Source organism: Euprymna scolopes, chromosome 2, assembly GCF_053919585.1.
Source record: "Euprymna scolopes isolate OS-2025 chromosome 2, ASM5391958v1, whole genome shotgun sequence".
In the NCBI taxonomy this organism is placed as follows: Eukaryota; Metazoa; Mollusca; class Cephalopoda; order Sepiida; family Sepiolidae; genus Euprymna; species Euprymna scolopes.
In genome coordinates, this window is record NC_136483.1 from 134437326 (window position 1) to 134454681 (window position 17356).

General features: G+C 31.2%; 1 pseudogene; it reads right to left on the reverse strand.

Annotated features, from left to right (window-relative positions):
- Nucleotides 1-355: 355 nt before the first annotated feature.
- On the reverse strand, nucleotides 356-511 carry LOC145242649 (U2 spliceosomal RNA; annotated as a pseudogene).
- Nucleotides 512-17356: the final 16845 nt, after the last annotated feature.

The window sequence follows — 17356 nt, forward strand, 5'->3', positions numbered from 1 at the left end:
CGTCAACATGAATGTCTGAGTGTACTATCAGTTTCAGCATTCCAATGACTTAAATCCCCCCGTTTTTTGGTCTTGGTTAATGGAGGAGAAATCCTTCATTACTGATACAACTCTTATTTTTGTTATTGACCAGAGAGCCCCTTTTGGGGAGCTGGTTTCCCCCTAAATTTTTAACCGACCTCTGTGTCCAATTCCGTCCTTGTGGGGAGGCAAGTAAACAAAAAAAAATAATCAGAACGGACATTTTCCAGGGCATTTTATAATTAAATCAGAAATAACTTTTTCCAGTTACTTTTTTAATAGTAAAACTTTGTTACATTAAGCATAGTACCTATTCACAATGTCTCCCCACGGGACAGATTTAGACACCACGGTCGTGTTTTTTAACGTGGAGAAAAAATTGTTTTAGTCCTAAAAGATTTCTCTTCCACTGAGAGAGAAGAAATTGAAATGTAGCACATGAAGAACAGATACTACACTTTCATCTTAGCCAAAAGGCCAAGAAAGACAAATCATTTTTATTAGCTTTGCCTCAGCAGCGACACCAATTTTTTTAAATTTCCTTTATTTTCGAATATACCACTTTTTGGAATATTTCGCTTTACTTTTTTAGGGATGAACATCATGATAACGGACGGAGTGATAAGCGTAATAATATAATGATAAGAATAACAACGACAACGATAACAACAACAACAACAATAATAACAATAATGATAATGATAATAATGATAATAATAATAACAACAACGATAATAATAATAATAATAATAATAATAATAACAACAATAACGATAACAACAACAACAATAATAATAATAATAATAATAGTAATAATAATAATAATAATAAGTAATTGACGCCATTCTTTGTTTTTCTGCGAGTTTTAGTGCACACACTGGCGAAGCAGACTTTTCATACAAAGTGTACATTAGTAATATGTAATGATCCACCAGGCGAGTATGACTCAAGTGGATGCAATTTAAACGATGTGCTTAAATGTTCCCATGTTTTCATGTTTCTTAAATTTTAAATAAACCATTTGTCATCAGTCCTACTTGTTTTCACATTTTGTTTATTGCATTTGTTTCATTTTATTTATTTTTTACTCTGATATAAACTGTTTTTTTGTACAGTAACCAGGCCTGGCGTCGGGTATTTTGATACAGCAATTATACTATAAACATGTCCATCCGTACTCAAGGCCTTGATTAGCGATGAACCCCACCAAGTAAAAACCTGTGTCACCAAAAAGCTAGCGTACCACGTTTTCCCAATATAGCAGTGACTCGTCTTTAATGAAAATACTTCATCTAATAAGAAACGTAACTTTCGGTTTCTGACAACCTATATGCATTTCGAAAATAGAAACATTTCTTCAGAAGGAAAACTTAAAATGAACACAGGAGAAGTATATTTTGTTTTATTGAAATTCACACATTTTGAATTCAACTCTTTCCCAGCCTGTAAGAGAAAGTGCGTTTTTTGTCGCAAGCTCTACATCATTTTCGATATTAAAATCTTGTTTATTAACATTCTTTTAATACGTGGCTGATTGCTTTGTAAAAATTTTACGACAGGTTTCCTCACAAAAACAGGAAATTAAAATTTAACCAAAATTTTTGTATAATGATGATATATGCACTAAAATGTTCCACGCCATGAACAATATAATGGACAGAGAGGAATCGTCATCCTATTTCTTAGCCTTTTAGCTAGGATTAAATTGTAGTATATGTTCTGATACTGCACTTCATCTAGATTTGCCTTACGAAACCCATCAGATTTTATCTAACTTATAGTGGAGTTTTCTTCTGATTAATATAATCGGAGGATTACTTAACAGCGCCGAACAATCGAAATGATTTGTTAAATCATCATATATAACTAAAAATAAATTCCACTGAATGAGAAATATATTTCACCAACAAATATGTTTTGATAAAACAAGTATTTTCTAGTTAACGAAAAAAAAAACACACAAACTCTTTCACAAAAAAAACAAAAACAGAAAAAACTAACACACAGCAAATATGAGTTTATTAAATTTCTATGAAAATAGTGTCGGTTGTATATTTATTATAGAACTGACTGAAATGAGATAAATTATAAAATACTAATAAAATCGCAGGAAGGAATATAGTGCTACATAGTTCAATACATTTAATAAAACCACATTGTAAGTGACATTCTTTTATTTGCTGCTTCAGTCCAGCACTTCTTCGCAGAAAATAATTCTTCTTTCTTGCCTTGTTCCTTTTTTACGTAATGTTTAATTGACTTCTTTTGGGGTGAAAAACCGTTGCACATCGAAATTACTACAAATTCCTTCTCACACAATTACAACATATATTATTACTGTAACGGTGTTCGAAAACCAGGCAACATCAAAAGGAGTTCACTTTCGTATTTTATCCAGGGTTGTCAGATTTGCATTTTTAAATCCAAATTTCGTGAATTTGTCCTATTTGAAAATTTTATTTGACCTTCATTGTATTTGTCTTTCAAAAAATTTATTTGACGTTTTTAGAAAAGTAACGCACTGACTAACAAAGAATATTATATAGAGCATTGATCTAGATTTGATTTACTGTAGACTAACAAGAATTGCTGATTATTGTGTCGTAGAATTGTCACAAAACATGTTTTCTCACCTCGATCAGGGAATGGGACATTCTTGTAAAATGGGACAATTTTCAATCTTTTCCAATTTCAGAGTATAATTTCTTGTGGGGCTGAATTTCCCTTACATAAAAAAGCGACCTCGTAATTCAACTCTTCCTTCGTGCGAGCTAAATTCAATACAAACAAACCAATAAAATATGTACTGATATTAAACCTGGTGTGTAACATCGTGTTTGGACCAGGGTTTTCAACATTCAATATCAAGTATAAACATTTTCAACATTACCTATTAAGCGTAAACATTTTCAACATTCAATATTAAGCATAAACATTTTCAACATTCAATATTAAGCATAAACATTTTCAACATTCAATATAAAGCATAAACATTTTCAACATTCAATATTAAGCATAAACATTTTCAACATTGACTATTAAGCGTAAACATTTTATGCATTCAATATTAAGCATATACATTTTAAACATTCAATATTAAGCATATACATTTTCAACATTCAATATTGAGCATAAACATTTTCAACATTCAATATTAAGCATATACATTTTCAACATTCAATATTAAGCGAAAATATTTTATACATTCAATATTAAGCATAAACATTTTCAACATTCAAATTTAAGCATAAAACTTTTCAACATTCAATATTAAGCATAAATATTCATAAACATTTAATATTAAGCATAAACATTTTCAACATTCAATATAAATCATAAACATTTTCAACATTCAATATTAAGCGAAAACATTTAAAACATTCAATATTAAGCATAAGCATTTTCAACATTCAATATTATGCATATACATTCATAAACATTCAGTATTAAGCATAAACATTCAATATTAAGCATCAACATTTTCAATATTACATATAAAGCATAAACATTTTCAACATTCAATATTAAGACTAAACATTTTAAACATTTCATATTAAGCACACACATTTTCAACATTCAATATCAAGCATAAACATTTTCAACATTCAATACGAAGCATAAATATCTTCAACATTCAATATTAACCACAAATATTTTACACATTCAATATTAAGCATAAACATTTTAAACATTCAGTATTAAGCATAAGTATTTTCAATAGTACATTGTTAAGCATAAATATTTTCAACATTCAATTTAAAGCATAAAGATTTTTAACATTCAATTTTAAGCATAAATATTTTCAACATTCAATATTAAGCATAAACATTTTCAACATTCAATATTAAGCTTAAATATTTTCAACATTCAATATTAAGAAAACACATTTTAGACATTCAATATTAAGCATAAACATTTTACACATTCATAAACCTTCAATATTAAACATAAACATTTTACACATACATAGACATTCAGTATTAAACATAAACATTTTCAACATTCAATATTAAGCAAACACATTTTCAACACTCAATAAATGTTTATGTTTAATATTGGATAGTAAAAATGTTTATGCTCACATAAACATTTTTAACATCTAATATTAAGTATAAACATTTTCAATGTTCAATATAAAGTATAAACATTTTAGACATACAATATTAAGCATAAACATTTTACCGATTCAATATTAAGCATAAACATTTTAAACATCCGATATTATGCATAAACATTTTCAACATTCAATATTAGGTGTAAACATTTTCGACATTAAATATTAAGCATTAACATTTTCAATATTCAATATTAAGCATAAATATTTTCAACATTCAATATTAAGCATACACATTTTCGACATTCAATATTAAGCATAAGCATTTTCAACATTCAATATTAAGCATAAACAATTTCACACATTCAATATTAAGCATGAACATTTTCAACATTCAATATTAAGCATAAACATTTTCAACATTCAATATTAAGCATAAACATTTTCAATATTTAATATTAAGTAAAAGCATTTTAGACATTCAATATTAAGCATAAATATTTTCAACATTCAATATGAAGCATAGACATTTTTAACATCCGATATTATGCATAAACATTTTAAACATTCAATATTAAGTGTAAACATTTTCGGCATTCAATATTAAGCATTTTCAATATTCAATATTAAGCATAAATATTTTCAACATTCAATATTAAGCATAAACATTTTCGATATTCAATATTAAGCATAAGCATTTTCAACATTCAATATTAAGCATAAACATTTTCACACATTCAATATAAAGCATGAACATTTTCAACATTCAATATTAAGCATAAACATTTTTAACATTCAATATCAAGCATAAATATTTTCAACTTTCAATATTAAGCATAAACATTTTCACACATTCAATATTAAGCATAAACATTTTCAACATTCAATATTAAGCGCAAACATTTTCAACATTCAATATTAAGCATAAACATTTTCAACATTTAATATTAAGCATAAATATTTTCAACATTCAATATTAAGCATAAATATTTTCAACATTCAATATTAAGCATAAATCTTTTCAACATTCAATATTAGGCATAAACCTTTTCAACATTCAATATTAAGCATAAACATCACCCTGGAAAATCTCATCAATATGCCCTGTATTTAAGAATTCAGGTGATCGTTCATCCCCCTCTAAGTACAGGCCAATAAGTCTCCTGTGCGTCATGAGTAAGTTGCATGAATTTGTGTTAAATAGAGAAGTAATCAACCATCTCAGCAAAAATAACCTTCTTAGTGACACACAATATGGTTTCCGTTCTGCTAGATCTACAGCAGATGTTCTTACAGTTATATCTCATAGGATTAGCAAATCTCTCGACAGAGGCAACCTTTCTAGGGCAATTGCTCTTGACATATAAAAGGCCTTTGATAGGGTATGGCATAAAGGTTTACTTCACAAGATCTCCAGCTATGGCATAGTTGGAAATGTCTTCTCAATTATTAAATCATTTCTTTCAAATGAACCTATCAAGGTTCATAAGAGTAGTAGTGGATTGGCAAAAATCAGAAGCTCACAGTATAAACGCTGGAGTCCCTCAGGGATCCATCCTGGGTCCAACTCTTTTCCTGATCTACATTAATGATCTTCCAAATGACATCCTTACATTATTCGTAGACATTTTTGCTGACGACACTACCATCTATGGTAGCACGTCTTAGACAGTAAACGACCAAGTTCTTTCCGATTCTCTCTCCTCTGATCTTGATCCCGTTGTACAATGGGGAAAGGAGTGGCTGGTTACTTTTAATGCATCTAAAACAAAGCTTCTATCTTTACATCATCAACGTTCTGATCCCCATCTGGCATCAATTAAAATGAATGGCTCTCGTCTTGGGGAGGCCTCAAGTTTTGACAGGCTTCTGGGCTTGACCTTTACTCCTGATCTTAAATGGAAACATACATCAAATCTGTTGCCAAGGCCGCTGGAAAAATGGTCGGATCCTTCAATCGATCCAGTAGATATCTCACTGCTGATGCAATTCTCTATCTATATAAGAGCCATATACGTCCAAGGATGGAATACTGTTGCCACACATGGGCAGGAGCTGCTAGAAAAGACTTGTCCTGCCTTGATAGGGTTCAAAATAGACTTCGTGGCGTGGTGGGAGATGTCCTTTTCTCTTCGCTGCAACCTCTATCTCACAGAAGAGATGTTGCGAGTTTGTCTCTGCTTTATCGTTATTTTCATGGAAAGTGATCGACTGAGCTTCAATCTATGGTCCCCCTCGCCAAACTTTCACAAGAAACACTAGAGTAGCTGAAAACATTATCAATAATTTTCCCCACTCTGTGCCTAAACCTAAACATAGATTCCATGAACAAAGCTTCTTTCTTAGAACTGCACGCCTGTGGAATTGTCTTCCGTTTTCCTGCTTTCCAGCTGTCTATAATATGGTTATCTTCAAGTCCAACGTGAACAAGTTTCTGGTGAGCCGTTCCACTTAAGTTAACAAATTTACCGAACTTCCATTACTATTGATTACTATATTGTCCTTTTGACTACTCAACACTCTTTAACACTTATCCTTGAGTGGCCGATCGGCCTTGATAAGTCGTGACCCCTATGTAAAAAAATACATAAAATAACAAATAAACAATTTCACACATTAAATATTAAGTATAAAAATTTTCAACATTTAATATTAAGCATAAATATTTTCAACTTTCAATATTAAGCATAAATATTTTCAGCATTCAATATTAAGCATAAATATTTTCAACATTCAATATTAAGCATAAACAATTTCACACATTCAATATTAACCATAAACATTTTCAACATTCAATATAAAGCATAAACATTTTTAACATTCAATTTTAAGCATAAACATTTTCAACATTCAATATTAAGTATAAATATTTTCAACATTCAATATTAAGCATAAACAATTTCACACATTAAATTTTTAGCATAAAGATTTTCAACATTTAATATTAAGCATACATATTTTCAACATTCAATTTTTAGCATAAACATTTGCAACATTCAATATTAAGCATAAATATTTTCAACATTCAATATTAAGCATAAGCATTTTCAACATTCAATATTAAGCATAAACATTTTCAACATTCAATATTAAGCATAAACATTTTAAACATTCAATATTAAGCATAAACATTTTCGACATTCAATATTAAACATAAACATTTTCAACATTCAATATTAAGCATAAACATTTTCGACATTCAATATTAAGTATAAACATTTTCAACATTCAATATTAAGCATAAAGATTTTCAACATTCAATATTAAGCATACACATTTTCAACATTTAATATTAAGCATAGATATTTTCAATATTCAATATTAAACATACATATTTTCAACATTCAATATTAAGCATACATATTCATAAACATTCAATATTAGGCATAAACCTTTTCAACATTCAATATTAAGCGTAAACATTTTCAGCATTCAATATTAAGCATAAACATTTTTAACATTCAATATTAAGCATAAACATTTTTAACATTCAATATTGAGCATAAACATTTATAAACATTCAATATTAAGCATTAACATGGAAAATTCATTAAGATCTTTAAAAATCAAAATTAGCTTTACATGTCATGAAGTGACATGTTGACAAGAAGTTCGTACTAAGATGTGGCGACTAAGAGAATATGATCTCCGTCTTTGGCTGCTAAAACGATAGTATTCTATCGCATTTATTTTTGGAGTTCTGTCTTCGTTTGCATCTCTCCCGATGAGCGTCAAAAGCGATTACGTAACTTTACAGCGTCCAATAGAATTCGTTGTTGGCATTTTTTTATTTGTTATCCCATTGCCACAATTATGGAAAGTCAATAATCTTAGGAATCTATGGTTTAACAACAAAGGGAAGAAGAATACATCACGATCGAATTAGCCGGTTACTTGCCCCTTACGGAACAGCTGTTTCTATCGGCAAGAAGATTACGTTACCTTGTGCTGGGGTCGAACAGGACTCACCTATTGAACATCTTTGTATATATGTATATAATCCACTTCGTAATAACGACAGCAATCGTAATCATTATCATGACGACCGTTATTAGTAATCACATATTATTATTATTTACTCACTAGATGGAGTCACACAAGCCATCATTCAAGACTGCTCTTTGAGAATAACTTGTGGTGTTACCTGGAGACGGAGTGACAAAAAGTCTCCTCAGATTTCCAGCGCTTTCCACCTCTTTCGTAAACTTTGCAAAAGAATTTGCGTTATCGCAATAGCCGCTTGCCATAAATTTCTCGTTGGCGTCGACCATTGGTCTGCACTAAAATTTGGCTGGCAATAATCTCCCCAAGTTTCCAGTTCTCTTTGGACTCATCCAGTGGAGGTCTGATTAGTGCTCTCTCTCCTCGGTTCTTCTTTTTTTATCTTCTTTGACCCTCATTATTTGGCTGATTCCCACACCGGAAATCGAACCCGATACGCTTGGATGAAAGACTTCTTCTTTTTCTTCTTCTTCTTCTTCTTCTTCTTCTTCTTCTTATTATTATTATTATTATTGTCCCACAATGAGCTTCCACATAGGTCATCAAAGACCTCTCCTTGAAAATAGCCTGGAAGCTGAGTGACAACAAGTCTTTCCAGATTTCCAGTATTTTCTACCTCTTTTAATTACATTTGCAAATAAATTTGCATTAACGCAACAGCTGCTTGCCATTGAGATCTTCACTGGAACTTGAGTGGCAATAAGCCTCTCCAAGGTCCCAGTTCTCTTCGCACTTATACAGCGAAGGTCTGGTCAGTGCTCACTCTTCGGTCTTTCCTTCCTTCTTGGCTATTCGATCTCACTCTTTTTTTGGGGGGGGCAGTGATGTGGTAATGGGGATGGGATGGGGGTAGAGAACTTATAGGCATGCAACTTCAGTGTTCTTGGTTCCATGTAGCACTTCATGTTTGGTCTCTGCAGCAGTTTGTCTGTATTATTATTAGTAATAGTATTATTAGTATTCACTAGGAGTTGTTGACAATGAAGTTGGTATATATCTATAATATAAAGCTGAATATGTGTGTGCGCGCCTCTGTGTGTGTGTGTGTGTGTGTGTGTGTATGTGTGTGTGTGTGTCTGGTCACGAATAGGCTCCTATATGGTTGACTATTTTAAAAAACTAATTGCATATAATGATAGAAGTTGTATCGAGACACAGGAATGGGTATGTTTGATCTGGCAGAACGGTGGTTCATTAAAATTGTGGGGTCTGCGTTCGGTCCTGGTCCACAAAGTATGGAAATAAAAAACTAAAAAAACTAAAAAAAAACGTTTACAAGAGTTTTTTTATATAGATGTACATAATAATACATTGATAAGTATGTTTTAACTTAAATAGGGATGGTATGATAAAATTGTGGGGTTTGCGTTCGCGCCTGGCTTCCATAGAATAGAAATAGGCACAAACTTTAATAAATACTTTTCATATCTATCTGCGTAAGTATACTTTGATAATTATGTTTCAGTTTGAAGAAATATGGTATAATAAAATTATGGGGTGTTCGCTCGCACCTGACCTCCATAGAATGGAAATATGTCACAAAGTTTAACAAGGTTTTTTAATATAGATCCACAGAATATTGTGATAAGTGTTTCAGTGTGAACAGGTATGGTATAATAAATTATGGGGTTTATATATTTTATTTTTACTTTCATCATATTTTGCTTTGGTTTTGATAACCCCAAATTCAACCCCAATTCACAACCCTTCCTTTTCATAACCTATCATACTTTCATAATCAAAGTCCATTTTCTGTAGGCTGTTTTTGAACCCAGTCAACGACGGGTACATTTGCTAGTATGTATATATATATATATATATATATATATATATATATATATATATATATATAAGTAGGACTGGTACTTATGTCGGTGGAAATGGGGAAAAGATGTTCTTAAAAGATGAATTTAATTTAAAAAGGTCAAGGTCAGTATAAATTTATGAGAGAGTATCGAGTACGGGATTCACTTTGATCTTAGCCAAAAGGCCAAAGAACTCCGACATTTTTTTCTTACTCGAAACGTCTAATAGCAAGGATAGGAGTTTTGTTAAAAGTTAATAAGCCTTCGTAGATGAGAGATGCGTTAGAATCACGCCACTTTTCCTTCGATATTAATTAAAAATAAAATAATAAGAAATGTGCTAAAAGATGTTTATCGATGAAAAAAGCACAAAAAAAGAAAAAGAAAATCTTGAAAGATGAAATTCGAAGATAGCTCGAATTAATTAAATAAGGTTTTTAATTAGTAAATTTAATTAGGATCATACGCAATGTCGTTGATGTCTCTAGGTAAAAAAACAGGACTTGTTTTTTAAGGCTTCCGCACGAGAAGTCTAGTTCCTAAATACTCTAGGGGTTAAAACATGATCTGTTTAGCATTATATTCGAGAATAAACATCTTATAATGTCGATATGGTTTTGCAAAGTAAAATTTATAGATATCTCTATATAATTATTATTGCATTCAGGTAGGATGCTGCTTTATCAATCAAAAGCAATCATACAAAGATGGACATGGAAATACGTTTAAATTATTTACATAAGACATGTTTAGAGTATCTGTTTATTCTAAATACTAGTGGAAGACTATAAAGGGAGATAATTCAGTATATATTTAAGCGAACACCACAAACAGTAACTCCAGCATAAAGTCTAATACTTTCTCGTCGTGATTAGGACGGTAGCAACGTGCTAGTGACACAGGCACCATCTAGTAAGCCTGCCTCTGCTGAAAATCCAACAGACGACAACAAGATCCGTCAGTTCTTGGTCGTCTCAGTCTCTGCGTTTAACAAGCAGAGGTGTGATAGACACGAAATCGGAAATAACTGAAGTGAGGGTGGTAACGTTGCTTCTACCAATTAATTCTTTTGTGTGTTTGGAGTGAAGCTTTCCTTGACTTTACATGCAAACACTGTCCCTGGATTCTCTTGTGTCGGGGGTAAAACCTTGAAGTGTACAAGTAAACGAACAGCTACCACCAACGAATATGTATTCATATGAATACATTAATCTAAAACCACGTTCTCCGTGTGTTCTCAGCAGAATATCAACTTGCTGCATAACAACTTACGTGTAATGTTTAATTGTACCTGATATAATAGTTTGCGTATATACCCATGTTTCCATAAATATGTACGTAAATTGCTATGTAATTTCGTATGACATAAGCAAGCTAAATTCAAAATATACTCAAGTGAACGTATGCGACCAGTCCTTTAGACCATATATTTACATATAACAGTCACAGTATACCCACCGTGCGCACACTGATTCTAACTTTTTCGCATTGACACTTAGTGGATTAATGAAAGACTTTTGATTTTTTTTTGTTAATTTTCTATAATTTATTATTTTTTGAAGAGTTACACGAAGGTGTTCATTATACGCAAGTCACATGTCGCTGTGAATAGTAAAGTTAAAATTAACAAATTGTTGAATAGAAAACAACAAGACATGATATATATTATTAACTCTTACACTGAATAGAAAATGGAAAGTAAATATTGCGACACAGTTGGCTAATAGTTGGTTAACCCTTTAGGGACCATTTAAAGTCAATTTCACCATATTAGTATTGTTTGCAACCTCTAATGTAATTTTTTTTAGATCATTGTTCCGAACGAGGCATAATACTAGTTCGATATAAAAACTTATTAGATGGGGTCATGCCTACAGAGGTACTATGTAAGGAGAAGCTGCAATATATCTGTTCGATTGCATTTAGATTTCTACACGTTTGTACAGGCGGAGAAGCAGGAAGGGGTGTGGGAATTCCGCAATATAGCATTATGAGGGAAGAAACTATTAAAAAAAAAAAAAACTAGCGACATCTACAGTAAAGGGGTGGAATTTTACTGCTTGTCTGGTTAGTCAAGCTATTTACGTAGAAGGGGTACAAGTGATGTGAGTTCTTCCGGGTTCATTCCATTAAACTACTTGTAAAACAGAATTCAACATCGTGACGATGAGACAAATAGTTGTTGGTTATTAGAACGGCGCCTTTTTAAATTGGAGACTCTAAGAGGTAAAGAATCATCGTAGATGCATCAGCACGGATGTGGTTACAATGCTCCATGTTTAAACGAATGTTGGCTTTAATCGCTCCGTTTCAATATCTATGTGAATAAAATAGCTATCCCTTTTCGTGTAATACATGTAAACGTAACCCAGCATTATAAACGTGAATGCAATCAGCGGCTAACGTATTAATATCATTTGGAATCCCTTATATACTCGATATCACAGTTACCTCCCTTTATGTGCTAATTAGTTACAGGCAACACAAAGAGTAATAATTCAGTATGTATTTTTGTAAAGATTCGTAAGCCCAATACTGTCTTCGATTGTGGTTTGTTCATTCCGATTTTTCTGTATTGCTACAGAGCTTCATAAATGTCTACAGCAATGTTTCAAGTAAACTACTTTCTCTTTAATGTTGAAAATTACAAATATAAAAATAATGCTCATAAATAATTTCTTTTACCATGCAAACACGATTATCTCAATCTATATAAAAAGATGATTATGTGTATATATATTTTTTTAATATAAAATGATTAAGTAATTATTATAAATTTTAAAGCGCAGCTCTTAGGTGAATGGGGTCGTTATATTTACTCTATTTAGTTTAGTCTTTTTTTATTCAAGAGTAGAAACTTTCGTAAAAAAATCATATACCCTATATTTTTGCGAAATTTTTATAATAGTTTTGATTTTTAGCTTTTTTTTTATTCAAAAGTGGAAAATTTCGTAAAAAAATATCATATACCATACTTTTGCGAAATTTTTATATTAGTTTTTATTTTTAGTTATTTTTATTCAAAAGTTGAAGCTTTCGTAAAAAAATCATGCCCCATATTTTTGCGAAATTTTTGTAATAGTCATTAGCCATCAATTAATAAATATGTTATAAATTCAGGAATTATTTGTCGTATTTTAAATAGGATTTAAAAGGCATTATACAGGCACAAACTCCCATTAGAAAATTGAAATAGTTTAGATTTGCATAATTTTATTGATAATCATGCAATAGCAAAAAAGCAGGTAGTTTCATTCTTAAGACAGCTTTATCTTATGCTTTTGCATTTGGGCATTGTCTACGATTAAAGTTGATATGACAGATTTTTATCAAAATTGAAATAAGTAGATATGAGGTTTAATAGCATTTGGTTTTTATCTTCCGAAAAGGACATGCAAATGGCGTTATTTTTTCTGTTTCGTCGAATTAGTTTTACACGTTATGGGGCAAGTATTCTTCTGGTTTATTATGATAATTTTAATATTTTAAAGAAATAACTATTTTATTGTTAGCAATGGTTTTTGTTTTCTTCATTACTGCTAATAAATTGAGGTGTTTGTCTAACTACAAATAATAAAATTAAACTTGTTTGTAGGAGGTGTTGTGTTTTGAGACTACGAGATATGGTTTTACAACCTTGCCACTCGGACGTAGGGTTTAAGATAATGTTGAGATGATTAATAGGAATCAGAATGCTGAATCGGAACTTTTTGGGTATCGGAATCGGTATCAGAATCGGACATTTTTTAAATTTATTTTCCGATACCCATACTATTCATTTAATTATCTTTTTTATTTGATTTTATTTCAAACAAAATCTTCTACAGCTGGTACTAATCATTTAATACTAAATTTATTTTAAACTGCCAGTCAAACTAAAATCTACAACCACAAGTGTATTTTCCGGTTTGAGAAAATATATGCAAACTTAACATATGTTTTTATGGCAATCGGAAAAGATAAGAACTTTATAGTAAATATTTAGAGATTTATAAAGAATCGGAATCGGTAATTGTATCGGAACCGGGAATCTAGTAAGGAATCGGTAATTGTATCGGAATTGAGAAAAAATATTAGAAACCTCCGATCACAAGTTTACGACAAAAAAAAATTGTTACCCCCCTTACAAACATATTTACAAAGTAGTGAAAGCCATCCAAAATGTCGCCAAAGTCTAAAAGATCTTAAATGACAGTTGTCAATATTTAGTTTCCAAACAGATATCGCCAAGTATGTCTTATTGTTAACATATAGTTACAGGGGTCAATATCTAAACACCTATATATATATATATATATATATATACCTATATATATATATATATATATATATATATATATATATATATATATATATACGACAATTTGTTTTTACTTAAGCCATTGATACATCCGACTATTGAATTTTAAACTAAAAAAGACACTCGAGGGTAGATTATATGAATAGTTCCGTTTGAGGCAGGGAGCAATTAGAGTAAATGAATACTTAGCTAGATACACAAGCAAGCAGATGGATAGATGGATAGATAGACAGATAGATAGATAAATAGATAGATAGATAAATAGATAGATAGATAAATAGACAGATAAATAGATAGACAGATAGATAGATAAATAGATAGATAGATAGATAGATAAGTCAAATCTGAAATAAAATTCGTTGAATACCAGACGATGTAGTCAGAGGCGACCTAAGTCAAGTAGGGTTGTTGGAATCGTGCGAAGTTTAAAAAGTCAGACACTTTATCGCCTACGGCTGATCGCTCTCTGGACCCCTGCTTAGCGCCGTTGCTGAGAAAACGTTAAAACGTCCCTTCTTGCTTGAAGATTAAATTACTCCCTCTCTCTATCTGTCTGTATCCATAAGGCCCCACATTTAAAGTGTTAGTCACGCAAATAGTTTAGAATAGAAGTGAACCAGTATATTATATATATATATATATATATATATATATATATATATAGTCATCCACATACAGTACTGTTTCGCTGTTTCACAGCTCATCAGTGCGGCTAGACATGCAACTACCTCAAGCTAGGATTGAAACCTGACCGCCTGTACGACAGTCAAGGCTCCTAACCATTACGCTATCGACGATGGACGTTTCAGTCATCCTCAGGCAGGTTATGTAATTCAAGTTCTTAAAATTACATTTTTTTTAATATGTTTGGTATTACATGTGTTTAAATTTATATATTTTGTAATAGTAACGTGTTGCGGTGGTTAATTAAATGGATGGACAATTCAAAACAAAGGAGGTTAATATTAATAGTTACATTGTGTTAAATTACATTTACATTTTTTTCTGGAAATTTAAAACAACAAATCGGAATCGTACTTGCATCAGATTTAAGAATTTAAGACAGAATCTATCATTGTATCGGACTCGTGAAAATTTTCTGAATCGTCCTTTCACTAATATATTTTTATTTCATTTTTTTTTTAATTGAAATATTTCTTATTAATTTCGGATGAAACGATCCTTCTGAGAATGAAAGAGCCCTTTCATTTTCTTTCCTCTCAAGTAAATATGTTCGTCATTCGTGTTATTGAATCAAGAGTGTGCTCAGTGTTGTGGATATACTTGGTTCTATTTTGTTGGAACTATTCGGTGAGCTTTAATGACGCGCGTTCGCTGCATTTTAAATAATTTACATTTGTAAGTTCTTTTAAGCATCTTTAAAATTTAAATTTAAAAACTTTGAATGAACAGACACTGTTGTGGCGAACACGTTAAGATGAACACATTTTCTTTTCTTTTTTATTTGAAATACTTCTTATTTCTTCGGATGAATAACTGGGGAAAAACTCAAATAAAAGCAAAAAAAAACAAAAAAAACACTGATAATTTCATAAATATTGATAAGCTAGAATAGTGCCCTATTCAAAGTTAGAAGCATTCGGTGTTTGATCATATTCTTTTCCTGATATTAAACTTTATCGGTAATATAACTTCCGGCGAGAGTTTCAATTTGCCAAGTCTATTTATTTATTAAATTGTTAGGTGAAAGTACAGACTAGTATACAAAGAAACGTTCCTCTTTGTGTTAAAGATGGCTTTCTGAATAATGATGTTGTTATTTCAGGACTGGAAGAAACTTTTATTGGATGACTTGTTTTATTTTATTTTTAAGTCATTATTGAAACTCAATAGATGTGACACTATCGTGGGATCATTTTTTCTTATTCTCACGTAACGCTCAACACTACTTGTTTTTCAAACCGAATAAACGTTTTAAAGTCTATTGTAAAACAAACCCAACATTTCTATTATATAAAAAAAGTTTTATTTGATTATTTGTAAATATAAGTTTGCCAACCAATTTTGTTAACTTGCTGCATAATATCATGTTTTTTATCGAGTAAAAATCGTGCTGGTGCAAGAAAATTAAAAGCAGTGGCAGCCAGTGATTAAATCTTTGAATTAAGTTTCCATTTTAAAAACTTAAAAAAATAAATTGAATTTAGGTAAATATGGCAGCAATAAAATTTTATTTAGACTTTTTTTCATATTATTTTTCAGATAATTTATGAAAACATAATCATTAAATAAAAATGTTATAATTTTTTCGGTGATTCTACAGAATTGGAACCCAATTAAATCAACTTTTTTCAAACTAAAGGTCAAGGGAGTTAGCCTTATTTTAAACTAGGGAAATGGGAGCTTAGCCCGCATTTCTCAACCGGAACTACCTTTCCGTTGTCAAAATATGACTTTCACATATGTTTTTTTTTTGCCATTTTTACCGGTGCCATTTTTACTGAGCACCCAGTCATCTCATTAGATGTATACTAATAACATATTGAATTTTCACGAGTTTACGACAATTTTAAATGCTTGTAAAAAAAAGTCTAGAAACTTATTGAAGGCACCTCGTATAAACATGTTTTGCGTGGATCTATTCAAGGCCGGGTATTCCTAGTTATATTATAAGTTAACAATACAGTAATTGTTTTTAAGATACCCGGCGTATTTAATATAATCTCATCTAAATAAATAGACCCCGGCCGAATTTAGAAAACGTCAAAACATGATACGAGCTGATATCGTCGGCAACAAACATTTAGATTGTAAGGTCCTTACACGTTGTTAATGATTACGAGGTAACGCGAACGCGACCATGCATACCACTTTATTCGGCGTTATCAAAATTTGATAAGCATCCCGGCAGGCGCTTTTTTTCTTTTTTTCTGAAGAGAGAGAGAGAGAGAGAGAGAGAGAGAGAGAGAGAGAGAGAGAGAGAGAGAATGGAGTCCTGAAACTCTTTACAGTTGTTATAAGGACACAATACACCGACATTGTGATTTACATGTGCCTCACTGCAGCAAGACACGGCACGAGGACGGATGATAGGAAAAGCAATGTCATTTTAGGGACCACTCTATTCTGGTGCCAACTTGCCGAGAACTGATCCATTCGTAGTCATCGATAGGTTCGCATCAGGCGATCAAGAATGAAATAGTCTTCTTCAGA